The sequence below is a fragment of the Lygodium microphyllum genome, chromosome 6 (genome assembly GCF_053477565.2).
Source record: "Lygodium microphyllum isolate KBCC chromosome 6, Lygodium_microphyllum_v1.1.10, whole genome shotgun sequence".
NCBI classification, from domain to species: domain Eukaryota; kingdom Viridiplantae; phylum Streptophyta; class Polypodiopsida; order Schizaeales; family Lygodiaceae; genus Lygodium; species Lygodium microphyllum.
The window spans coordinates 112,653,886-112,678,390 of record NC_141140.1 but is presented as its reverse complement, the minus strand read 5'-3'; the positions used below and the strand labels follow the sequence as shown (position 1 = coordinate 112,678,390).

General features: G+C 42.4%; 2 pseudogenes; both read left to right on the top strand.

Moving 5' to 3' along the window:
* The first annotated feature begins 2,678 nt into the window (after positions 1-2,678).
* On the top strand, positions 2,679-3,826 carry LOC148034987 (large ribosomal subunit protein bL21m pseudogene; annotated as a pseudogene).
* Positions 3,827-11,688: 7,862 nt separating this feature from the next.
* LOC148034986 (large ribosomal subunit protein bL21m pseudogene) lies at positions 11,689-12,599 on the top strand (annotated as a pseudogene).
* Positions 12,600-24,505: the final 11,906 nt, after the last annotated feature.

Here is a 24,505-nt window from a genome sequence, read left to right as displayed (position 1 = left end):
TTCTTTTAGTCTTTCTCTCTCCTCTCTCCACTCTCCTCGTTGTATGTTTTTATGGGTTAATGTATGAGAGAAGGGAGTGGGCTGAGATGAAACATTTTGATCAAATGACCTCCTAATAGTCTAGAATGAGCTTCATACAACACTACTGGTTGCTCGAATTCAAGAACACACCTTCTCAATACATTATCAACTCCCCTTCTATATAGTGTGTTCAAAATGACCTAAAATAATCTACTCTTTAATGCCGACCTTCTTCTCTAATCTGCTAAAAGGTGTCAAGCTACTTCAAGAAATGCAACATCTAATCATAATATGAATCAAGGTCAAGCACTTGAACCTCAAAAAGTTCAACATCAGGTAACTGATCATGAATTCCTACTTCAAACTCATCAGTTTGCAATCTACTGAGATAATCAACAATGGCATGCTCTTTCCCAGGGGTATGAATAACCTTAAAATCAAACTCTTGCAACATCAACATCCATCTAGCCAATCTACCTGTCAATGGGGGCTTGTTAATCAAAAACAAAAATGATTGATGATCCACATGGAAAACAACCTCATTTCCTAATAAATAGTGTATAAATTTCTACACCGAGAAGACCATTCAAAGTGATTCTCTTTTAATGATAAAATAATTCCTTTCACCACCACTCAATTTCATACTTGCATAATAAATTGGTTTGTACCAACCCGACACTTTATTTTGCATAAGAATAGCTCCCATAGCCAAATCAGATGCATCAAAAAAAAAATGGAAAGGTAAATCCCATGCTGGAGGTTGCAAAATTGGACCCACCACCAACATTTTTTTAAAAACACTAAAGGCTCTCTCCTGATCTTCCCTCCATACAAAATACATCCCCTTTGTGAGAGTTTTAAGAGGAGAACATATATGTGACAAGTACCTTAAGTATCTTTTATGCCACTTAATCTTCCCCACAAACCCCATGATCTCTTACACATTACTGGGAGCCTTAGCGTTTTGCATAATTGCAATCTTCTTGGGGTCTATACTCGTACCCTCTTCAAACAGGATATGACTCAACAACACACCTCTTTTGGCTACAAACACTGACTTAAAAGGGTTTAATGACATACCAAACATTTTGCATCTCTGAAAAACATCATCTAAGGGTTTAATGACTTAAAAGGATTTAATGACATACCAAACATTTTGCATCTCTGAAAAACATCATCTAAGGTGGTTTAAGTCTTCCCTTTTGCTACCAAAAATGCAAAAATCATCAATGAATACTCTCATAAAAGTTATTAAATATGGTTCAAATGTTTTGTCAGAAGCTCCTTGAAACTTAGGCAATCCATTCTTCACCCAAAGTTCATAACTGTGCTAACATAAGCTCCCCACTCTGTAATGGCCGCGTGGAGGGAGGGAGGTACCTCTCCCTCTGGCTATAAAAACCAGGGCTAGGGAGAGGGGAAAAGAAAAGAGAGAGCCGTTAAGCTGCTGAGTGGGGAGAGTTGTAACACACTGCCATAGAGAAGGAGAGTGGGTGGAGTTTTGACACCACCAGTCGAAGGCTGAAGGAGTCATGGAGGAGCCACGTTGCTCTGCCACTGTCGTATAGCTGCGCATTCGAGGTGTGAAAACCACCCAAAAGTTGTGCGTGTGATTTGATACTTTGTACATACTTAGTTGTTATGTTTGCTCTTTCATTCTATGCTGAAGACGGAGAAGAACAGGGAGTTTTGGTAGACTGGTAACTCGAGATGCAATCTCACGGGCTACACTTATTTCAAGATATGCCAATTATGGGCTTTGTGAGGATGTTTCCAACATCTACAACTGGATGGTATTTCTGCTGATGCTAGTACATTTGTTTACAGCCTGAAATCATGTAGCATCATAGGAGCTTTAGATACAAGCCGAGAACTTCATGTAGAGATATAAAAAAGAGGGCTAGATAATGAGTTTCATGTTGGCAATACACTTGTGGATATGTATAACAGATGTGGCCGGGCTTCAAGCATGTGGCATTCTTTGGGCATGGCTGCAGCATATTGAGCTCATCTTTGGTGGCATGGATCCTAGACATTACATTGGACAACATACTTACGTGCCAGTCACACGAAAAGGCTACTGGCAGTTTGATATGGGAGACTTTCTCGTAGGTGGAAAGACAACAGGTTTCTGTGACAATGGCTGTGCTGCTATTGCGATTCTGGAACATCTTTGATGGCTGGGCCAACGGGAATCATAACAGCTATAAATGAGGCCATTGGAGCATCTGGTGTCATGAATCAGCAATGCAAGGCCATGGTGTCTCAATATGGTGATATGATTATTGAAATGGTTAAGCCTCTATGGATTTTTGGAGATGTTTTCATGGGCGTTTACCACACGGTTTTTGATTATGGAAATACACGTGTAGGCTTTGCTAAGGCCGCCTAATTGTCGTGAGGGCCATGGGAAAATATCTTTAATCATATTGACAATGAAGTGATTTGCAGGCTTGGTCGATATAAAAAAGTGTGATTAATGCTGAAATTGGCCCACTTTCCTGGGGGAAAAAGAGGCTTTTCTGGAAAAAGGGGGAAAAAGCAGATTCGAAAAGCAGGAAAGATTCGGCAGTTTAAGGAAAGGAAGGAAAAAAAACAGAGGAGGGAATCGACGGGGGATGAACGAAGAAGGAAGAAGTAATAAGGAATGAAAAGCGATGCTAATTGGGAGAAGACATTGGAAACGCAGAAGAACAGGGGAGCTACGGAACGAATCGGGGGGGGAAGGATCTCTGCAGTCTGCCCACATAGATCGTCCTCTGAGTCTGGATGACCTTGCAAGCGAAGAGATTGTGCATTTTGAGTTTTCATGCCCTTTTTGCTATGCAGAGTACAATATCGGTTCTCTCTGTTCTCATCGTGAGGAGGAATTCTGCAACTTTAGAAATAGGATTATCGCAATCAGGGGCGGCTCTCTGCAACTTCGAAGGAGATTTATGGAAAAGAAGGAAAGGAGACGCTCGACATTGCTGCGAAACGAAGAGAGAGTCATGGCATTAAAAAATGAGAAGCTGATTATCAGGGAATAAAGATAACGAAGTGGTAGATGATGACAGAGAGGATTGAGGAACTGACCGGGAGCCTCTCAGTGCCAAGGAGATTGAGCAAGCTGCGAAGATTGGGTACCAAATCGTTGGGCGTGTCAAACCTGAAGAAATCCCGCCTTACAGGGCACCTAAAGCTTTTGCAATCGTGCAAGTTGGTTCTCATCAATTCAAGATCTCACCTAGAGATTATATCTACACAGAAAAGCTGAAGCATGCTGATGTGAACGACAAGCTATGTTTACTGAAGGTCTTGTTACTAGGCTCAAAGGCACAAACAATCATAGGAAGGCCTGTTGTACCAAAGGCTGTTGTTCATGCAGTGGTTGAAGAGCAGCTTTTGGATGCCAAAGTTATCATTTTCAAAAAGAAGCGGAGGAAAAATTATCGTAGGCATAGAGGGCATCGACAGGAACTGACCCGCCTGCGCATACTTGACATTAGAGGACTTGGAGAGGCTCGAAGCGCAAGGATTGGGGCTTTGCAGCCATCATAATTTATGTTCTGGAGAACAAAAACTTGGACTACTGTTTCCAAGGGGGGGGAAGAGTATAGCAACTACAAGCAGGAAAGCAATGGATGCCTGCAACCAAGCTGGATTGTTGATTTTACATCTTAAATGTGGAAAGGAAATCTTTCAGCTTTTAACGGCATCCTAAAACAGGGTGCTGCTCTTCTTCTTTTTTATGGAATGCAAAATAAAATGCTGTCCAAGACTGTGCCACATCAGCATGGCACCATCATATCAGTAGTGCAGTGACATGTGACCTACTTACAACGCCAATTGATTTGTATGGAGGCCCAATAAAGTTTAGATATGACTGCCTACATGGAGCAATTTTTGTTGCAACATGAAAAAGGGGTTTCCAGAAGCTTGCTGTTGTATTCTGCAAAAACCATTCATAATTCTTTCTTGAACGTACACCCACAACCATAAAACAGAGTCGTCCAGAACTTATTGTTGTGTGGAAAATTGGATAATAGGATTATTCACATGATGGATCTTCTATCTTGAAATTTATCAAGGACTTCTGAAGTTGCGACATTGTTTTCGAAACCCTTCAACATCTTTGGTGAACCCGACGTGAAAGCGTCGCAGAAATTTCAGGATGGGAGATACTTCAGCCTCTATTTCAGCCTCTTCTACAATTCCAGCTGTGTCTACTTCAGCTCCATCAATGACTGCTGCGTCAAGTACTTCAACAGAGGATTTAAAGAAGATTTTGCAGAATATGTCCATGTATATGCAGCTCCAAAATCAGCAGACACAATTGTATATGCAGCAGCAGCAACAATTGCATCAACAGCAGTTGTCTCAGCAAAGGCAACTCTATTCGGAGCAGGAGAATGCAAACAGTGCGACTAAGGCTATTGAAGTAGTTGAGAATGAGAAGAAGCTATTTGATGGCCGTAATGTTTCAGCATATTTGAAGACATATGAGATCAAGATGGGGTTTTTTGGAGTTCCAGCTGGACTTATGAGTAAGTACTTCCTTCCTCTTGTCACACCCGCTTTGAGGGCAAAAGTGACTGATCTTTTTATTCAAAATACACATTGGCAAGATTTTAAGAAGGCCTTGAAAGAATAATATTTCCTTGAGGACTTTGGTATGGCTACTCGGCGGTCATTCCGAGAGTGGGTCTACATGCCAAACAAAGGTCTAGCTGCTTCAGAGTTGATTCGAGAATTTGAAGAAAGGTATAGTCAGCTTGATGCCATTGAACAAAGAGCATTGGATGTTGAAAAAGTTGAGCTTTTCTTGCAAGCTGCAGATCCTGCTCTTCAGGAAGAATTGGGTGAGCTTCTTGAGGATCGCACGAAGCCTATGGATCTTACAACGGATTGGAAGGATGCTCAGGATGCAGTCTCGACTTTGACCAAGAGGAGGATATGGAAGACTCGCCTACAGAATGGTTCCATGACACCTACACCATCATCAGCTCCTATGCCTGCTTCTATCCCTGTTATTTCTTCTTCTCCTCAGCTAGTGCCTACTATTTCCACTCCACCTATTCCTCTTGTTCCACGACCGATGCCTACACCTTCTGCTCCAAAACCATCCGCTATCGGTGCCTACCTCTCTTGATGACATAATCAAAGGCATAACAGATTTGACACTAGAGTCAATCAAAGCAGAGTTGGTGGGAAAGTTGAAAGAGCAGTTTGCTTCGACTGCGCCTACTACTTCTTCTAGTGCTCCTACTGCACCTAGGAGTGCTCCTAGTGCACCTAGGAGAGATCGGAGATGTATTTGGTGCGATAGTATAGACCATCAGCATTGCAGGGATTGTGAATCTTTTCAGGATGCAAGGAGGAAGAATTTGGTATATTGGGGGCAAGATGGTAAGATTTGGTTGACTGAGACAGGAGCTCCACTTGCTACCAACTTTGGTAAAGGTGGAATGAAGAAGTTAGTGGATGACATGGCTGCGCGTACTTCTTACGTGACAGCTAGAGGTGATGCTTCTGCATATGGAGTCCAGATTGAGAAGGGATCAGAGACTCAGTCAGCGCTATGGACTTATGCTATGGAGACTGCAAACAAGGGGAAAATTCAGCAAATTGTTTTGACTAGTGCAGGCTCTAGCATCAGATCAAAGAGAGGTTGGGACTCGCCTGTTGACAGGTACTCTATTTATGCTTATTTGGCTAAGTCTCATGGTGCAGATGTACTTGTTGAGGAGAAGCGTAAGAGGGATGAAGAAAATCCAAGTGCAGCTAAGAAGACTAGAGGGGGTGAGTTTGTTACTTCACCTACTGCAGGACCGTCTTCACGATCAGGGCCAGATCGACAGATGGAAGATGCTCAAAAGAGAGAAAAGAGGCAAGAGCCTAGAGAGAGAAGGCAGCCTGGGTTTAGATTGATGTCCGATATTGAGACATCTACAGACATGAAGAAAATCTTTAATGATAAGATACTTGGCAGTGAGGTGACTTTCACTATTTTTGAGATTTTGGGCATCTCAAAAAGAGAGTTTCAGGATCAGTTTCAGGAGGTTTTGAAGAGGAAAAGACATGCATTGTCTACCACTGATACACAGGGAGTTTTGATTGGGGAGTTGGATGAGGATGAGGATGAGGTTATGGTTGATAATGCTTCTGTTTTTCCGCAGGTAGAGAAGAGGGTTCAGCCTATGCATTATGCTGAAATTGATGAGCCTGTCTTGATACCGCGTAGTCACTTTTCGCGGAGCCATTGGGCTAGGGCAACTACAGAGACGATGGTAAAGATTGGAGAGAAACAGGTGCCTTATGTTGCATCAATGGATCATGGTTCAGAGATTAATCTCATAGTTCGTGGAGTTTATGAGAGTAACAGATGGCCTATGGATGTAGAGCATGGGTGGCATATGAGAGCTGCCAATAACACTGCAGGTGATTTGTATGCTGCCTGTCCTAGTGTCAGGGTTTCTATTGGTGATGTAGAGGAGGATTTTCATTTCTTTGTGTAGGATTCATGCTCTTATCCTATAATTCTTGGACTGCCATTCATCATAGAGATGCGCATGGAAACAAAGGTCATGGATGATGGATCTGCTTATGCATGGATTCGTAGTAAAGATGGTATGAGAGCAGTTCAGTTTATGACTGTATGTGTGAACCATGTTAGAAACAGGGATACTCTCAGAGATGCACCTTTGCCCACTGTGAAGGATTCTGGTTTTCATTAGGTACCGCCGTTTCGCGAGACGACGGTGGTACAGAGGTGAGGAGATTGGAGTTCTCGCCTCCTGGCAGCAGTGTTTTCTCCTCCGGTTTTGTTGGGATTTCAGCAAACAGTTCAATGAGTTATCAGAAGACTTCTAGGTTGCCTAGAGCTGCCAGGCAGTATATATGCAGGGAGGAGAAATATTTGAAAAATGCAGGAATTTTGGAGGATGATGAGCACATAGATGGGATGTATGACAGTGTGATTTGTGCAGATACGATGACAGAGATGGGACATATGCTGAAAACTGATATGCAGAATTGTCATAGTAATGTACTAGTGCAGTCCCTGGACATGTTTCATGAAATTGGAGATTTTATGTCACAGATTGAGTCAGAGGCTGAGATAACTCAGCAAAGAGTGTTGAGTGCTGAAGAAATTCAGCAAACAGAGTTTCCAACTGGTTATGATCAGCTTTCAAAGAGACAGAGGGCTGAAAACTTTCAGCCAATAGAGTTTACTGCTGAAATATTTCAGCATTCAGAGTTTGGGGCTGTTTCTATGCAGTCCATAGAGCAGAGGGCTGAGAATATTCAGCCATTGGTGTGCATAATTGCTGATTTACAGCAAGATTTGTGTAATGCAGAAGAGCATAATGAAGCCAGGGTTGACACGAAATACAAAACTGTGGATAAGAAGGTGAAGCCGGTTGCTGTACCGCTTCCACCTGACAGTGATCAGCAAATAGAGAGGGCTGCTAAACAGCAAATTTTGAGGAATCCGGAGCATATTGGTCATAAATTTTCAGCAGAGACTCTTGCTGAATTGAAAATTGGAAATGGTGATTTCTTGCTACCCATAGAGAAGCAATGCTTTCAGGAGATGCTTGAGCGTCATGGAAGGGGATTTGCTTTTTTCCCGCATGAGATTGGATGTGTGAATCCTGATATTGTTGCTCCTATGGTCATTTTTACTATTCCTCATGGAGTCTCCGACCTATTCCAGTGCCTAAAGCACACTTGCCAAAGCTGATTGATTTATTGAATGAGAAAATCAGGATGGGAATCCTTGAGCCTTCATCTGCACCATACTCAAACAGGTGGTTTACAGTTCCAAAGAAGAATGGTACTCTCCGATTTATTCAGGATATGCAGCCAGTGAACAGAGTTACTATCAGGAATGCTGGTATAGGTCTAGTTGTGGATGAGTTTGCAGAAGCATTTGCTGGACGTGCCATCTATTCTTTAGGTGATTTGTATTCAGGATATGATCAGTTTTAGCTGGCTTTGGAAAGCAGGGACATAACCACCATGAGAACTCCTATTGGGCTTGTCAGGATGTGTACCTTGCCTCAAGGTGCCACTAATTCTGTTGCGCATATGATGAATGCCATGCATAAGGTTCTTCGTGATTACATACCTCAGCTTACCATGCCTTTCTTGGATGATGTGCCCATTAAGGGGTGTGCAGAAGAAGAGAAGAATGAGAGTCTAAATGAGCAGGGATGCAGATACTTTGTGGCTGATCATATTTCAGCATGTGAGAAGATTTTGGCCAGGTTAGAAGAAGTGAACTTGACACTTTCAGGGCAAAAATCTGTTTTTGGAGTGAATGAGGTTGTCATTGTTGGACATGTGTGTGGATATTATGGCAGAAAACCCTCACCTGATAAGGTGAATGCTATAGGCAAGATTGCGGAGTATTGTTCTACCACTTCAGAGGTACGGAGATTCATTGGAGCTTGTGTGTTTTATATGATTTGGATACCTCATTTTGCACACATAGCAAATTGTTTGTATCACTGCTTCGAAAGGGGCAGAAATTCTATTGGGATGAGAGCCACACTAGAGCCATGCGGAAATTGAAGAAGTTATTGCAGAATGCTCCTACTCTCAGGAAAGCTGATTATAATTGTGGAAGGCCTATTGTATTGACAATTGACACTAGTCCAATTGGCATAGGTTGGGCTGTGGGTCAAGATGATGCAGATGGAAATAGGTATGCTATTCGGTTTGGGGTGAAAGTCCTAAACGAGAGACAGAGGAGATATCCGCAAATCAAGAGGGAGTTATTGGGGATTGTCACGGCTCTCAAATGTGACAAGGAGTACTTTATTGGAGCTTCAATTGTGGTAGAAACAGATTGCTTGCCATTGATTGGTATGATCACGAGTTGCTCTACTCCGGATATAGCTATGCTGAGATGGATTGCATATATCAAGTCATTAAATCTGAAATTTAAACACATAGCAGGGAAGGATAATCCAGTGGCAGATATGTTGTCTAGAGCCAGATATGATGATGAGGAGACTCTACTTGCAGAAGAGGATGATGCAGAAATTTCAGCCACTATGGTTGATCACGTTTGTCATGTCTATGATATTGTGGCTTTCATAGAAGAACTCTATGTTGGAGATTGGTTGCAGATTGGCAGGTACCTTAGTACATTAAGCAAAAGAGATGAATGGACAGATGAAGAGTTTAAGAAGATCAGAAGGAAAGCTTATGGTTATTTTCTCAAGGACGGATTTCTTTGGAAGCATCCGAAGAAAAGAGGCGGATTACCTTTGCGGGTTGTCTGCGAGAGAGAGACACAGTTAAGGTGATGAGGGAGTTTCATGAGAGTCCTTGGGCTGGTCATAGAGGAGTGTGGGCTACTTATGAGAAAATCAAGGAGAAATATTGGTGGAAAGGCATGTACAGAGATGTTTCTCACTTTGTTGAGACTTGCAGAGACTGCCAGATGTATTCAGTAGTGCGTCATCGAGATGAGCTTCATCCGACCTATCCGCTATGCATTCATTATAAGTGGGTAGTTGATTTGGTTACCATGCCTATGGGTCTATGGCAGATGAGATACATTGTTTTGGCAAGAGAGGATCTTACCAATCATGTTGAGGGCTGATCTTTGAGAACGAAGACCACTAGTGCAGTGTGTAAGTTCTTATTGGAGGAAATTTTCTGCAGGTATGGTTGTGTGGGTAAGATCACTGCGGATCCTGGTGAATTGGATGCAGATGAAGCTAGGGAGTTTTTCTCTCAGCTAGGAATCAAGTTGGCTTTAACCACAGCATACAATCCAGAGGGAAATGGGAAGAGTGAAAGAGGGCATCCGCCAATAGTGAAAGCATTAGCCAAAGCATGCAGAGGACGGATTGGAGAATGGCCAAGACTTCTACCATTTGCTTTGTGGGCTGATCGTACGACTCATAGTGTTACCACAGGATATATGCCTGCAGAGTTGATGTATGGTCAGAAACCTGTTATGCCGACTGAGACTTGTCCTTTGACTTGGTCAGTTTTACCTTGGCAAGAGGATTTGACGAGAGAGGAGCTTTTGGCTCTTCGGATTCGACAGTTGGAGAGGAGACCAGAGGATATTCAGCTAGCGATTGACAGGTTGAAGGTTGCTAGACTAAGGAATAAGGACAGGTTTGACAGCAGGCATCGTTTGCGGCCTAGAGCAATAGAAGAGGGAGATTGGGTATTGGTATTTGATAGCAGCCTTGAAAATCAGCATACTGCACTTCGGAAGATGGTGAAAAGATGGTTTGGGCCATACATAGTCAGACATGTCTTTGATAATGCAACATATGAGCTGACAGAATTGGATGGGACAGTGCTTAGAGTGCCTATTGCTGGAAAAAGAATCAAGATTTTCAAGAAAAGAGATGATGAGGATTATGCATTGGAAGAATTTTCAAGAGAAGAGCAACGAGAAGAAACTTCAATGGAAGAGACAGATGATATGACAGATAATCTTGTTGATCTACCGGAAATACATAATGAAGAGATTGATCTGTTTGTGGATCTTGATGATAACGATCATGGGTAGTTGGCCCATCTGGAGGATGCGCAGGATTAGAGGGGGTGGATGTCGTATTGCTGTGCATTCGAGGTGTGAAAACCACCCAAAAGTTGTGCGTGTGATTTGATACTTTGTACATACTTAGTTGTTATGTTTGCTCTTTCATTCTATGCTGAAGACAGAGAAGAACAGGGAGTTTTGGTAGACTGGTAACTCGAGATGCAATCTCACGGGCTACACTTATTTCAAGATATGCCGATTATGGGCTTTGTGAGGATGTTTCCAACATCTACAACTGGATGGTATTTCTGCTGATGCTAGTACATTTGTTTACAGCCTGAAATCATGTAGCATCATAGGAGCTTTAGATACAAGCCAAGAACTTCATGTAGAGATATAAAAAAGAGGGCTAGATAATGAGTTTCATGTTGGCAATACACTTGTGGATATGTATAACAGATGTGGCCGGGCTTCAAGCATGTGGCATTCTTTGGGCATGGCTGCAGCATATTGAGCTCATCTTTGGTGGCATGGATCCTAGACATTACATTGGACAACATACTTACGTGCCAGTCACACGAAAAGGCTACTGGCAGTTTGATATGGGAGACTTTCTCGTAGGTGGAAAGACAACAGGTTTCTGTGACAATGGCTGTGCTGCTATTGCGATTCTGGAACATCTTTGATGGCTGGGCCAACGGGAATCATAACAGCTATAAATGAGGCCATTGGAGCATCTGGTGTCATGAATCAGCAATGCAAGGCCATGGTGTCTCAATATGGTGATATGATTATTGAAATGGTTAAGCCTCTATGGATTTTTGGAGATGTTTTCATGGGCGTTTACCACATGGTTTTTGATTATGGAAATACACGTGTAGGCTTTGCTAAGGCCGCCTAATTGTCGTGAGGGCCATGGGAAAATATCTTTAATCATATTGACAATGAAGTGATTTGCAGGCTTGGTCGATATAAAAAAGTGTGATTAATGCTGAAATTGGCCCGCTTTCCTGGGGGAAAAAGAGGCTTTTCTGGAAAAAGGGGGAAAAAGCAGATTCGAAAAGCAGGAAAGATTCGGCAGTTTAAGGAAAGGAAGGAAAAAAAACAGAGGAGGGAATCGACGGGGGATGAACGAAGAAGGAAGAAGTAATAAGGAATGAAAAGCGATGCTAATTGGGAGAAGACATTGGAAACGCAGAAGAACAGGGGAGCTACGGAACGAATCGGGGGGGGAAGGATCTCTGCAGTCTGCCCACATAGATCGTCCTCTGAGTCTGGATGACCTTGCAAGCGAAGAGATTGTGCATTTTGAGTTTTCATGCCCTTTCTGCTATGCAGAGTACGATATCGGTTCTCTCTGTTCTCATCGTGAGGAGGAATTCTGCAACTTTAGAAATAGGATTATCGCAATCAGGGGCGGCTCTCTGCAACTTCGAAGGAGATTTATGGAAAAGAAGGAAAGGAGCAGCTCGACATTGCTGCGAAACGAAGAGAGAGTCATGGCGTTAAAAAATGAGAAGCTGATTATCAGGGAATAAAGATAACGAAGTGGTAGATGATGACAGAGAGGATTGAGGAACTGACCGGGAGCCTCTCAGTGCCAAGGAGATTGAGCAAGCTGCGGAGATTGGGTACCAAATCGTTGGGCGTGTCAAACCTGAAGAAATCCCGCCTTACAGGGCACCTAAAGCTTTTGCAATCGTGCAGGTTGGTTCTCATCAATTCAAGATCTCACCTAGAGATTATATCTACACAGAAAAGCTGAAGCATGCTGATGTGAACGACAAGCTATGTTTACTGAAGGTCTTGTTACTAGGCTCAAAGGCACAAACAATCATAGGAAGGCCTGTTGTACCAAAGGCTGCTGTTCATGCAGTGGTTGAAGAGCAGCTTTTGGATGCCAAAGTTATCATTTTCAAAAAGAAGCGGAGGAAAAATTATCGTAGGCATAGAGGGCATCGACAGGAACTGACCCGCCTGCGCATACTTGACATTAGAGGACTTGGAGAGGCTCGAAGCGCAAGGATTGGGGCTTTGCAGCCATCATAATTTATGTTCTGGAGAACAAAAACTTGGACTACTGTTTATGTGGAAAGGAAATCTTTCAGCTTTTAACGGCATCCTAAAACAGGGTGCTTCTCTTCTTCTTTTTTATGGAATGCAAAATAAAATGCTATCCAAGACTGTGCCACATCAGCATGGCACCATCATATCAGTAGTGTAGTGACATGTGACCTACTTACAACGCCAATTGATTTGTATGGAGGCCCAATAAAGTTTAGATATGACTGCCTACATGGAGCAATTTTTGTTGCAACAGGAAAAAGGGGTTTCCAGAAGCTTGCTGTTGTATTCTGCAAAAACCATTCATAATTCTTTCTTGAACGCACACCCACAACCATAAAACAGAGTCGTCCAGAACTTGTTGCTGTGTGGAAAATTGGATAATAGGATTATTCACATGATGGATCTTCTATCTTGAAATTTATCAAGGACTTCTGAAGTTGCGACATTGCTTTCGAAACCTTTCGACACCGCACCGTGAAGGAGGAGCGCCGCCGAAGCCATCAGCTTGCCCTGCCGCCAACCATCCGCCATCTGGCTGCCATCTTCAATCCCTTCAGGCCTCCTCCAAAGCCCCCCTTTCCCGTGGGTTTCCCCCCCCCCCCCCCCCAACAAAAATCTCTCTTAAAGGTCCTTTAAACCCTCTTTTTCCCCTTTGATATATAAGTCTTTTTTTTTTCCACCTTTCAACCTCTTTCCTATTGCCTCTTAGGTAGGTTTTTATAACCCCAACCCCCTCGGGATTAAAGCCTTTCCAAGCTTGTTTTATACCCCTTTCCCCCCCCCCCCACAAAATTCCTTAAAAGACATTAAAGCCCCCTTCCTATGAGGTTTTCATAAGGCCCTTTCCTTGTGTTTTGTCTATATATAACCCCCCGAGAATGAAGCCCCTTTTCCCCCCTTTTCATTCCATTAGCCAGGTTTTTAGACCCCCTTTCCGTGGACCCTTTTTTTCCTTTACCCCTACAAGCGGGTTTTACAAACCAAGGATTGAAGCATCCTTTTACCTTGCATCCTTAGAAATTGAGAACTTTCCCTTAGCATTTCCACAAAGTCATTCTTGACGGTTGTAAGGTCCTAATCGTGAAATCCCTACTTCAAGAAGGAAACCTATAAAGCCTTCTAAAGCCGATTCCTAAAGACGGTGCAAACGGTCACAAAGGGAGTTTCGCGTTCAAAGGAGACGGGCCAAGATCATAAGTCCACGACCAAGGCGAGAAGGTGGAAGTCTCGATGGCTCCTAAGAAGGCACAAGGCGCAACCGTAGGAGGATCATCTCCTAACATCCATGTGGACATTTCACCACAAGTCCTAGTTTATCTTCCTAAATTTGATTAATGTCGTAATATTTCAATTGTCATGGATTATTTATGAAATTCGGATGCACTTTTTCGATTGAAATACTTTGGATAAATAAAAAGGAAATAGCTTACGATCAAGGAATTGGTCATTTGTATTTTTCTAATGGAACGAATGAAAGGACATAAGATGTCTATGCTTTCTTAATAGTTTGTTTATATACATTACAAGTAACGAATTTAGATCAATTAAAGATCATCTTTACAAAGTCGAAATTATTATTGTACACCTCAATTATGTATGGAAAGAACAAATCAAATGTCGCATTATTAGGCATCTTTCCTTCGAAATGATTCATTAAAAGAAGGTCGCTAATAATCCGTAGGAATTTGCAAGGCATGGAAATGGTTCTAGAGCTGCATGAAATAGGTTAAACTCTAGTAAATTGGTATAATTATCATTTCAACTGCGTAATTGTTAGAAAAGGCTGCATGGTTCAAACATAAAACCCTAAAGCTTAGTAGCATGATCTTGATTGCATGTTATAAAATGATCACTAGGAATTATGCCATAACTTAACTTACGCTTTGATCTTAGTCAAAAAAGTTAGGAATTGTAAAACTACTCATACATAGACAATACATCATGTGGTTATCAAAATGGTTTCGTAAATATCTTCAAGAATAGGCAAGTAAATTGGTTTAAACCTAAACACCTAAAACCATGAGGCACTCGTTAATTCAATGCAACATGTCCCAAAGAGCTAACTAGGGTTTAGCATGTTGAGGACATGACCTAATCACTCTTATTACCAAAGCTGAAACCCTTATACCCTAAAGACTTGCCCACATTCATGGAATGTAGCGACTCTAGGACGTACTTGGGAGAGACGATCTAGGGTTTTTACCCTAAGGATCACTTGCTAACAGGATGAAACTCGGTTTGAATTTGGAACCTTAGGACGGACAATGTCTACCTAGGGCAATCAGGATCGGATTGTTATGAAAACACCCTAACCCTGTTTTCTATCTATCATGATTCCATGATTAGAAGACGTCGTTCAATGGGTAAAATAGTCCCATGAATTAAATGCGACACTCGTGAAACAAGTTACAGAGTCACATGATCTTGTGATTTGATCACAAGGGAATGGCCAATTCCTCAGAATGAGATTGGAAGATTCTTACGCAAGTTTATCTTGCAAGAGGATAAATAATCGTCCTGATATAGTACATTTCTTGGGTAAAGTAACCAAGATATGGGGATTAGATATTTGCTTGGAAGCAAAGGACCAATCAATAAATTGGAATAACATATGTACTGCTAATTGAACTTGAGATATTGATTAAGCTAGGTTAATAGGGTATGGCCCTAACCCAAGGATATAGGGTTAACAAACAAACCCTTGGGGATCTTGCCAAGTCGCAATTAATCCTGGATCGAGTGCTCGATGCATTCGGAAAGAAGGATTCGCTCCTTAGCAGTTGGCCAAAAATAACGACCACTGGAAATGATTGTGCTTGTAACAGTTTAAAGAGCACTGTTTTGCTTTGTTTTCTCAAAGAATTAAAGGATGAAAAGATATCTAATGTTTCAGGTTCAAGGCCTGAAGGGAGAGGCAGCTTCAGGTTCCCCCAATGGCCTGGCTAACCCTAACCAAGGGGTTTGTTAACCGCACTAGGAAGGTGGACTGAACCCGCAGCGAGAGGTCTCTCCGTTGAGCGCTACTTGGAGTAGGAGGACGCTTGGGTGCCAGGGGGGCTCTAGCCGTAAATCCCTCACCTCGTGAGTCGTGCACAAGAGGCCAGCATGACTCGGGATTGGATCTCGAGGCCTGCATACTAGTCTACAGGTGGAATCTTGGATTAGTAGTCCTTGTGGATTGCTAGATAGCCTTCGGGCGGATTATGGATAAGCCTACGGACTGGATGTTATAAATGTATTCCAAAGATAAATATGATAAGCTGTTGAAAATTAACTTGTTTGACATTGGTTTTCTATGTCAAGTGCTATGATTACGTAAAGGAACCAATGCCTAACGGACTAATTAAGGAAGCTATTTGATTCATATCCAACTAAATGTGGTAGGTAATTAGATAACTAAAACAACTTGAGGAAAGTGCGGTGGATGTGGCCATGGGTCCATCCTACGGATGGGTGGTCTCGGTTGGCCGGGAACTTTTCTCAATCATGATGGTTAGTAAGAAGATCTTTTCAAAGGACACGAGCAGCAAGGGCACTGACCTAGAATCTAAGTTATGATAGTCCTGATTTACGCTGTTTTAGGGGAACGGAATGGGACTATGCCTTATGGCAGGGAGGTTGAACTTTGCATCCCTCTCGTTTCCCATTTTCCTTGAACCAAGTGCAGCGTAAATCCGCTTCAGCCCTGGTGTTTCTGCGTAAAGTAGTTCGCTCGGGTTTGACGCTAGTTGCCATCTAGAAAATGACCATTAGGGAAAAACCCTGATTCATGTCAGTCCTAAGTGGGAACAGCCAGAATACTTCCGCTACGTGGCAGACGCGGAAAGTCCTAGATTGCCAACCCCGTGACATTCCATGTGAGTGCTGGGCGGAGCTTTCTAGACCTCCTTTCTGATGGGCTGCTAAGATGTGTCTTGAAGGGAACAGGTGGACACGTTACAATTGGTATCAGAGCGAACCAACGAAGGATTTGTTTTTAAGAAATCTTAATAAGATGAAGTATAGCAAATGTTACTGTTCCAGTCATTTCCTTACTTTCGATACTGTCTTGCAGAATTACAAAGCATGGAACAAGTTCTTAGTGTTCGGAGTCATGTTTATGGCTGCAATGCATTCCCCGGATTATCGACAAAGGGTTGAGATGATGAGCATCTTAGATTGTATCTATAACCCATCGACTTTGTATGTGGAATGAAGATGGACGGGTACCTCAAGAATCTACTATATAGCTGCCCACCGGTTTGCATACCTTGAGACCAACCTAAAGAGGATCAAGTGGTTGGAAGACCTAAAGATCGTGAAGCTGTTCATTTTTGTGGAGGCTCACGTAAACTCAACTTTACATATTCGAGGTCAGAGGGTTGAGCGGAACTCATATGTATATGATGAAGTGACCCATGTAATCCCCGCCGACAGGATCAAAGTGTTGGGGCGCTATGAGAAGAATGGGTTTCAAAGAAAAGGATAGCCTGATCTTCCAATGACTACCGATTCCTGAAGATCCATGACCTGAAACCATACTATTATCGAGTTTCTGTAGATAAATGTAATACAACATTATTCTCCCCGAACTAAATGTAACAGTTGCTTGCCATACCAAGAGATGTTGTAATCCAAAAGGGCTATGCCCATATGAATGCAATAAGACTTCTTTTTATCAATGTCTGTTTTGTTGATAAGAATTGATAAAAAGTTAAGTGGCTAGGATTCTTGGTTGATAGTTGAATTGGGTATGAAATGTAAATCATAACGAGTAACGAGTAATAACATTAAGAAACCTTTATTCAGACACAACCCCAGTTCACCTCCTACATCAAGTACTGATGTAATCCAGGAGAAGAATTTTCTTCTCAAGCAGATTAAGCCACCTGAATTTGATGGGAAAGATAGGTCCATCCAAGCAGATGCTGAAATTTGGATTGAATCCATGGAGGATTACTTTCAAGCAACCGGTAGTGCACCCGCCAACCAGGCTATGCTCTCCAAGCTAAAGCTCACCGGCAAAGTGAGGCTTTGGTGGAAGCAATGGTGCAGAGATCAAGGGATCACGAAAGGATCCGTTACCTGGGAGAAGCTGAAGAAAGATGTGCAAGAAAGATACTTACCACCTGCATATCGCACGCAGAAAATGAACGAGTTCTATGGGCTAAAAAGCTGGGACTCACTCTTGACGCATACTACTCTAAATTTTTCTCACTTCTTAAGTATGCGCCACAGATGGACATGACACAGCAGGTGTCGAAATTTTGTGCTGGTTTAAACCCACCAGTGAATACCCGTCTCGAATCTATGCACCCATCAGATCTTCAGGATGCACTCATTCGAGCTGTGCCTACAATTCAGGAGGTGCATACTAGACCAAGAGGTAACAAAACTTGGTCTTATAATGACCCGAACAGAGGAGCATTTAGGCCTCAAATGAAGAGAGTTCAAGGTTAGAATCAGGGACAAAGAAAGAAAGCAAGGACTAATAATGTCAACAATTTTGTCCCTACCCAAAGCAATGGCCAAAACTTATGTTGTTTCCACTGCAACGAGCCAGGACATTTCAAGAGGCAATGTCCCAAGCTTGGAGGAGGACAGCGCCAGGCACCTTTCCAAGGAACGGGCCGTGGACAAGAAACTGCTACCCGAGGCAGAGGAAGAACCGCCTGTGTTGCCAACAGGAAAATGTGCAAGGAAGAACCGCCTGTGTTGCCAACAGGGAAATGTGCGAAGAAGAAGAAGATTCGACCATGGAAGCGGAGTTTGAAAGGGGGACAGTCCATGCTGCTCTTCACAAGAAAGGCCCGAATCGCCAGTTCTCAGTGATTCAGACACCATTAGACTATCAAGGTAAAGGTTTCAAAACCTTGATTGTGTTGAGAATCAGCAATCACACTCAAACAGCCTCTTTGTATGGAGTCTTAGGGTCAAGGATATGCAGGCTAACTTATCCCATATGCACAATGGTGCTTACTGCAGTTTCCTACTTTCCTATAAAGCATTGTACTTGCTTCCTTTCTTAATGCAATGATAGTACTCTTTTCATTTCAGTAAAGTGTCAATGTCATTGTCCACATACACAAGATTGTGTTTATGAGTCCAAGTCTCAATCTTGGAACCTAATTCACTTGTGTAACAAACAGTGTCCATTCCATCATGAGTCTACACTTCTCTTTCCATCCTCCATAGCTTCCGGTTATGCCATGCTCTAGATCCCGCATTTCTAACATGGTATCAGAGCCCAGTTGGGCATGGCATTTTTTGTCTAGCCTCTCTTGATTCCTTTCAACCTCAGTCTAGTTCAATGTCAGCTCATGACTTCATCTCCCAACTCTACTCTCACTGAAGCTTCCATGGCAGCCATAGCCAGCAGCACCCTGTCAGATTGAGCTGCTTATATCTCACTCCACAGGTCAAATCTCTTGGAGCTTCCTTCTGGAAAAGTATTCCCCAACTCACAAAGCTTCCCTGTATCACATCAATCCAGGACATTGGACCATCTGGAGCTCAGCATTGTGAAAATCCCCAATCTCTGCTCTGTGTCTGCCATAGCCAGACAGGACCCACCTTGCTTGGAGGTTCCATAACTCTTCAACCAGGCCATTTCAGCCCATGATTTCTTCTAGGGAGTTGTTCCTCTGCTCAAGGCGCTTCATCCTGGCACAACAAACAAACCACATTGGCAACCTACAGCTCTGGCATTGCACAAATTCGACGCCATTGTCCCAGATTGCGCCGATTCTGTTCGCGGCTCCTGCGTGCTGCATACTGTCCACGATTTTGAGGATTATGATAGGGCTTTTGTAGCCCATGAAATCAGCTTCCTAGGCATATAAAAAGTTTTGAAAATGATCCATTGTAGCTCCTACAATCAGCAAAAAAACCAGGCCCCTGTCTCAGAAACCCTAATTCCACCATAGCCAAAAGCTTCAAAATCTTGACATTTTTCACTGTTTCTCTCACTGAAGTTATCAACAGTGATTTTAATCACTGAGAAATACTTTCTGAAGTTCGTTAAAGTACTGTCACTTAGATCTGAAGGCATCAGCATCAAATCAAGAAGGGGAAGATCACTTGGATTTTAAAAGAGTAAAAGACTTTTTCAGATTTGGTATTCATTGACACTCAGTTAGTGTTTTTTAACACTTGTGTCTCTCAATCAATTCTTCTGTTGCTAAAATCTAATAAGTCTGAAGTTGATTTGCTACTGTTCCCGTAAATCTAACATGGGAAAAGACTCTCCAAATGCTCGATTCAAAGGAGTCGGGTTCCACACTTGGCAAACCCGCATCAAGCTCATCCTGATGAAGAAGGGTCTCTGGGCCATCACAAATGGCAAAGAGAAGAAACCTCAGGACTCGGACCTTGCAACTACTTGGCAAAAGAATGATGACAGAGCTCAGGCTATTATCAAACTGGAGCTAGACGACAGTTATATCCATCATGTGGATAACTGTGAGACCTCACAGGATACATGGAAAAGACTTGACACCCTGTTCGGTGCACAATCTAAATCATCAAAGTATGGTCTCCTGATTGAGTTCTTCAGGCTTGAAATGAAGTCAAGCACATCACTTGCCACACATCTTAATTACATGGAAGGACTCCTAACCCAACTTGCAGGAATCAACATTAAAATGGATGAAGATGTTTGCATCGGTGTTCTACTTAAGAGCTTGCCTCCTGAATATAATAACGTATCAACAACTTTAATCAACATGCCAAATCCTGAACTTGTTGATATCCAGGCATCATTGTTAGATGAAGAAAAGAAGCTAAAAACTAAAGAAGAACCAAGTACCTCTAGAGATGAGCATGCATTATATGTTGGCAACAGGTACAAAGGCAAGAAGGATCAGCTCTTTTGTGACTTCTGCAAAAGGACCAGACACACCGAGAAGTTCTACCACACAAGAAAGAGATCCCAAAAGGCCTATCTAGTCGCAGTCAAAGAAGAAGAAGAAAATGGAGCAAAGGAAGAAGAAGATGAAGATGAAGACCACCAAGATCGGAAGGACAAGACTCATCAGTCCTTGTACTCTCATAATTCTGATAGACTGTTTTAATAGCCTTGTATTTTCCTTACCCTAATGCTTCCTGCCATAAGCTTTGTAAACTCCTTATGTAACTTGGCATTACAGTCCCTGTACACTTTGTGAGGCCCCTGTTACAGCCTCTGGATGTCCACCATGTTTATGGTACCCACACTTAGCTTTTTCTGCGACAGCCTCTGGTGTTTTGCCATGTCTGTGGTATGCCCACACTTTGCAGGTGGTTCTCATTACAGCCTCTGCACACTTTATGCCTTTTTCTAGTTGTGATTGAGGAGGGGTGTTGAGAATCAACAATCACACTCAAACAGCCTCTTTGTATGGAGTCTCAGGGTCAAGGATATGCAGGCTAACTTATCCCGTATGCACAATGGTGCTTACTGCAGTTTCCTACTTTCCTATAAAGCATTGTACTTGCTTCCTTTCTTAATGCAATGATAGTACTCTTTTCATTTCAGTAAAGTGTCAATGTCATTGTCCACATACACAAGATTGTGTTTATGAGTCCAAGTCTCAATCTTGGAACCTAATTCACTTGTGTAACAAACAGTGTCCATTCCATCATGAGTCTACACTTCTCTTTCCATCCTCCATAGCTTTCGGTTATGCCATGCTCTAGATCCTGCATTTCTAACAGATTCATTGTGGTAGTACACATTCCCTTATGTCACCAGCTTGTGCAAAAAGATTAGAAATAGCCATAGTAGAAGCACCTACCTTGCTTGTGGAATTAGCAAATGGTCGTGAGGTCACTTGTACTAGGCAAACTGCTAAGGTGGAATTCTTTCTGGGAGGAAAGACGACTTCGATCAAATTTAGAGTCATGAACTTAGGTATCCATGAGTGTCTACTCGAAATGGATTGGCTTAAACCTAATGACGCCCACATTCATTGTGGAAAGGGCCAAATTTCCCTCCAAAACTTTGAAGGGGAATTGGCCACAACTCAAGGGGAAGCTGGGAAGCAAAAAATTCAACTTGCCAAAGCATCTCGGATTATAAAGGGAGTCAGAAAGGGACTACCTATCTACTTGATTAAGCTCAACAAGTTAGATCAAAAGCAAGAGTCTAGTGAAGGACCTTCTTCCTAAAGGAATACACGGACGTATTTCCTGAAGAGTTAACAGAACTCCCGCCTCAAAGAGAAGTGGATCATGAGATCAAGCTAGTACTAGGAGCTACGCCAATTGCAAAGAGACCCTATAGAATGTCTATATCGAAAGCAATTGAGCTGAAGGAACAACTCAAGCAATTGCTAGATCAGGGCTACATCCATCCTAGCACTTCATCATGGGGAGCTCCAGTACTGTTTCAAAAAAAGAAAGATGGAACACTTTGACTATGTATTGATTACAAAGGGTTGAATCAATCAACTGTCAAGAACAAGTACCCTATTCCTAGAATAGATGAACTTCTTGATCGTCTTCAGGGTGCAAAGATCTTCTCTAAGATTGATCTCATGTCTGGTTACTATCAGATAAGGATCAAGGAAGAAGATATCCCAAAGATGGCCTTCAGCACAAGATATAAACACTTTGAGTTTTTAGTTATGTCATTCGGGCTTACGAATGCGCCTGTCACCTTCAATAGGTTAATGTAGGATATCTTTAGGCCATATCTTGATGACTTTGTGCTTGTCTTCTTCGACGACACTTTAGTCTATTCTAAACAGGAAGAAGATCATGAACCCCAACTTCGGATTGTCCTTGAGACAATGAGGTCACATAAGCTATATGCTAAGATGAAGAAATGTGCATTCTTCAAGCGTCAGATTGAATATCTGGGATTCATCGTATCAGCGGAAGGAATCTCAGTGGACCCAGCCAAAGTCAGAGATGTGCTAGAATGGCCAATACCAACAACTGTCAAAGAAATACACAGTTTTCTTGGATTAACAAGATGGTATAGGGTCTTCATAAAAAATTATGCTTTGATTGCAGCACCTCTGATGGACTTACTGAAGAAGCAAACATCCATTGCATGGTCAACTCCCGAACAAACCATCTTTGATAGATTGAAGCAAAGTTTGGTATCAGCACCTATCCTAAAACATCCAGACCTCAGTAAGGAGTTTGAGGTAGTAATTGATGCTAGCGCACTTGCCTTAGGATGTGTGCTTATGCAGGAAGGTCATCCTGTAGCATACTCTTCAAGGAAACTGAAGAGCCATGAGAAGAATTATGCTACCCATGATCTAGAATTGTTAGTTGTCATCCATGCTCTAAAGCTTTGGAGACACTACCTGTTGGGTAACAAGTTTACACTAGTAACTGATCATAAAAGTCTCAAATGGATCTTTACCCAGAACCAGCTCAACATGAGGCAACGTCGGTGGATTGAAGTGCTAGGGGAGTATGATTTTGAAATCAAATATCGACTAGGAAAGGAGAATGTAGTTGCTGATGCACTCAGTCTCGCAAGGCATTCCTTAACTCATTAATCTTGCAAAATCCATCAATAGCTAGATCTCTAGCCACAAAGGTGTCCATGCCAAACAACCAAATACTTGAGCTAGCTAAAGAGGAAGCATGCCATGATCCAGCCTATCAAAAGATGCTAAGGGAAATCTCTATCAAGGACTAGGACCAAAAGCTATAGGCTAAGTATCATGAATTCTCTATCAATAGTGGTTTTTTCTACTATAGGGCGAGAGTATATATACTGGCAAGCCAGTCACTTAAGCAGAAGATATTGTGGGAAGCTCATGATTCCCCTTTCTTAGGACATCCTGGCTATGCCAAGACTCTCAATGCAGTTAGGAAGAGTTACTATTGGGAGAGGCTTAAAGGTGACGTTCTTAAATATGTCACTGAATGTTTGTCTTGTCAACGTATCAAAGCCAAACATGTCAAAATGCCAGGGAAGTTGCAACCACTTGACATTCCCCAAATGAAATGGGAATTCATCAGCATGGACTTTGTTGTTGGCTTACCCCAAGTTCAGGGAGGATACAACTCCATCATGGTTGTGGTTGACATGCTGACTAAGGTTGCACACCTTATTCTAGTAAAAACAAACTATAAAGCCTTAGACATTGCAAGGTTGTTTACCAAGGAGATATTCAAGCTACATGGGTTACCCAGAAGAATCATTAGTGATCGTGATTCTCTCTTCACATCACACTTCTAGAGAGCTATCTTTGAAGCCATTGGGACTCAACTTCGTTTTAACACAGCCTACCATCCCCAAACCGATGGTCAAACGGAGCAAGTCAATCAAGTTATCGAGGATATGCTTAGGGCATACTATTGTCCTAAACCAAAAAGGTGGATTCAATACTTGCCTTTGGTTGAATTTTCCTATAATGCTTCTTACCAATAAAGCATTCAGATAACCCCTTTTCAAGCATTGTATGGTCATGATTGTCGAAGTCCCCTAAACTTCTCAGATCCAACCTTGAGGGTTGAAGCTTCAAGGCAGATGTTGGAAGAGATGGATGACTAAGTAAAGTCAATAAGACAGGGCATCCAAGTTTCCCAGGATAGACAGAAGGCATACACAGATTTGAAGCATCAAGATACAACATTCGAGGAAGGAGACATGGTCTTCATTCGCGTACGCCCAAAGAAGAGCTCTCTATCCTTAGGAGATTGCAAGAAGCTAAGTCCAAGGTATTGTGGACCATACAAGATCCTCAAGTGCCTAGGACCTAATGCTTATAGACTGCAACTCCCTGAGAACCTAAAGGTTCATAATGTATTCCATATCAGCCTACTGAAGAAGTATGTACCAAATCCTGGCCATATACTTGATGACCAACAAGTTGTAATGCCTAGTCAAGGAGTCCTTGAACTAAGGCCTGACACGATCTTAGATGTTAGGGAGAGACATTTGAGATCTAGAACCTTGAGAGATTGCCTCGTCCAGTGGAAAGATTATCC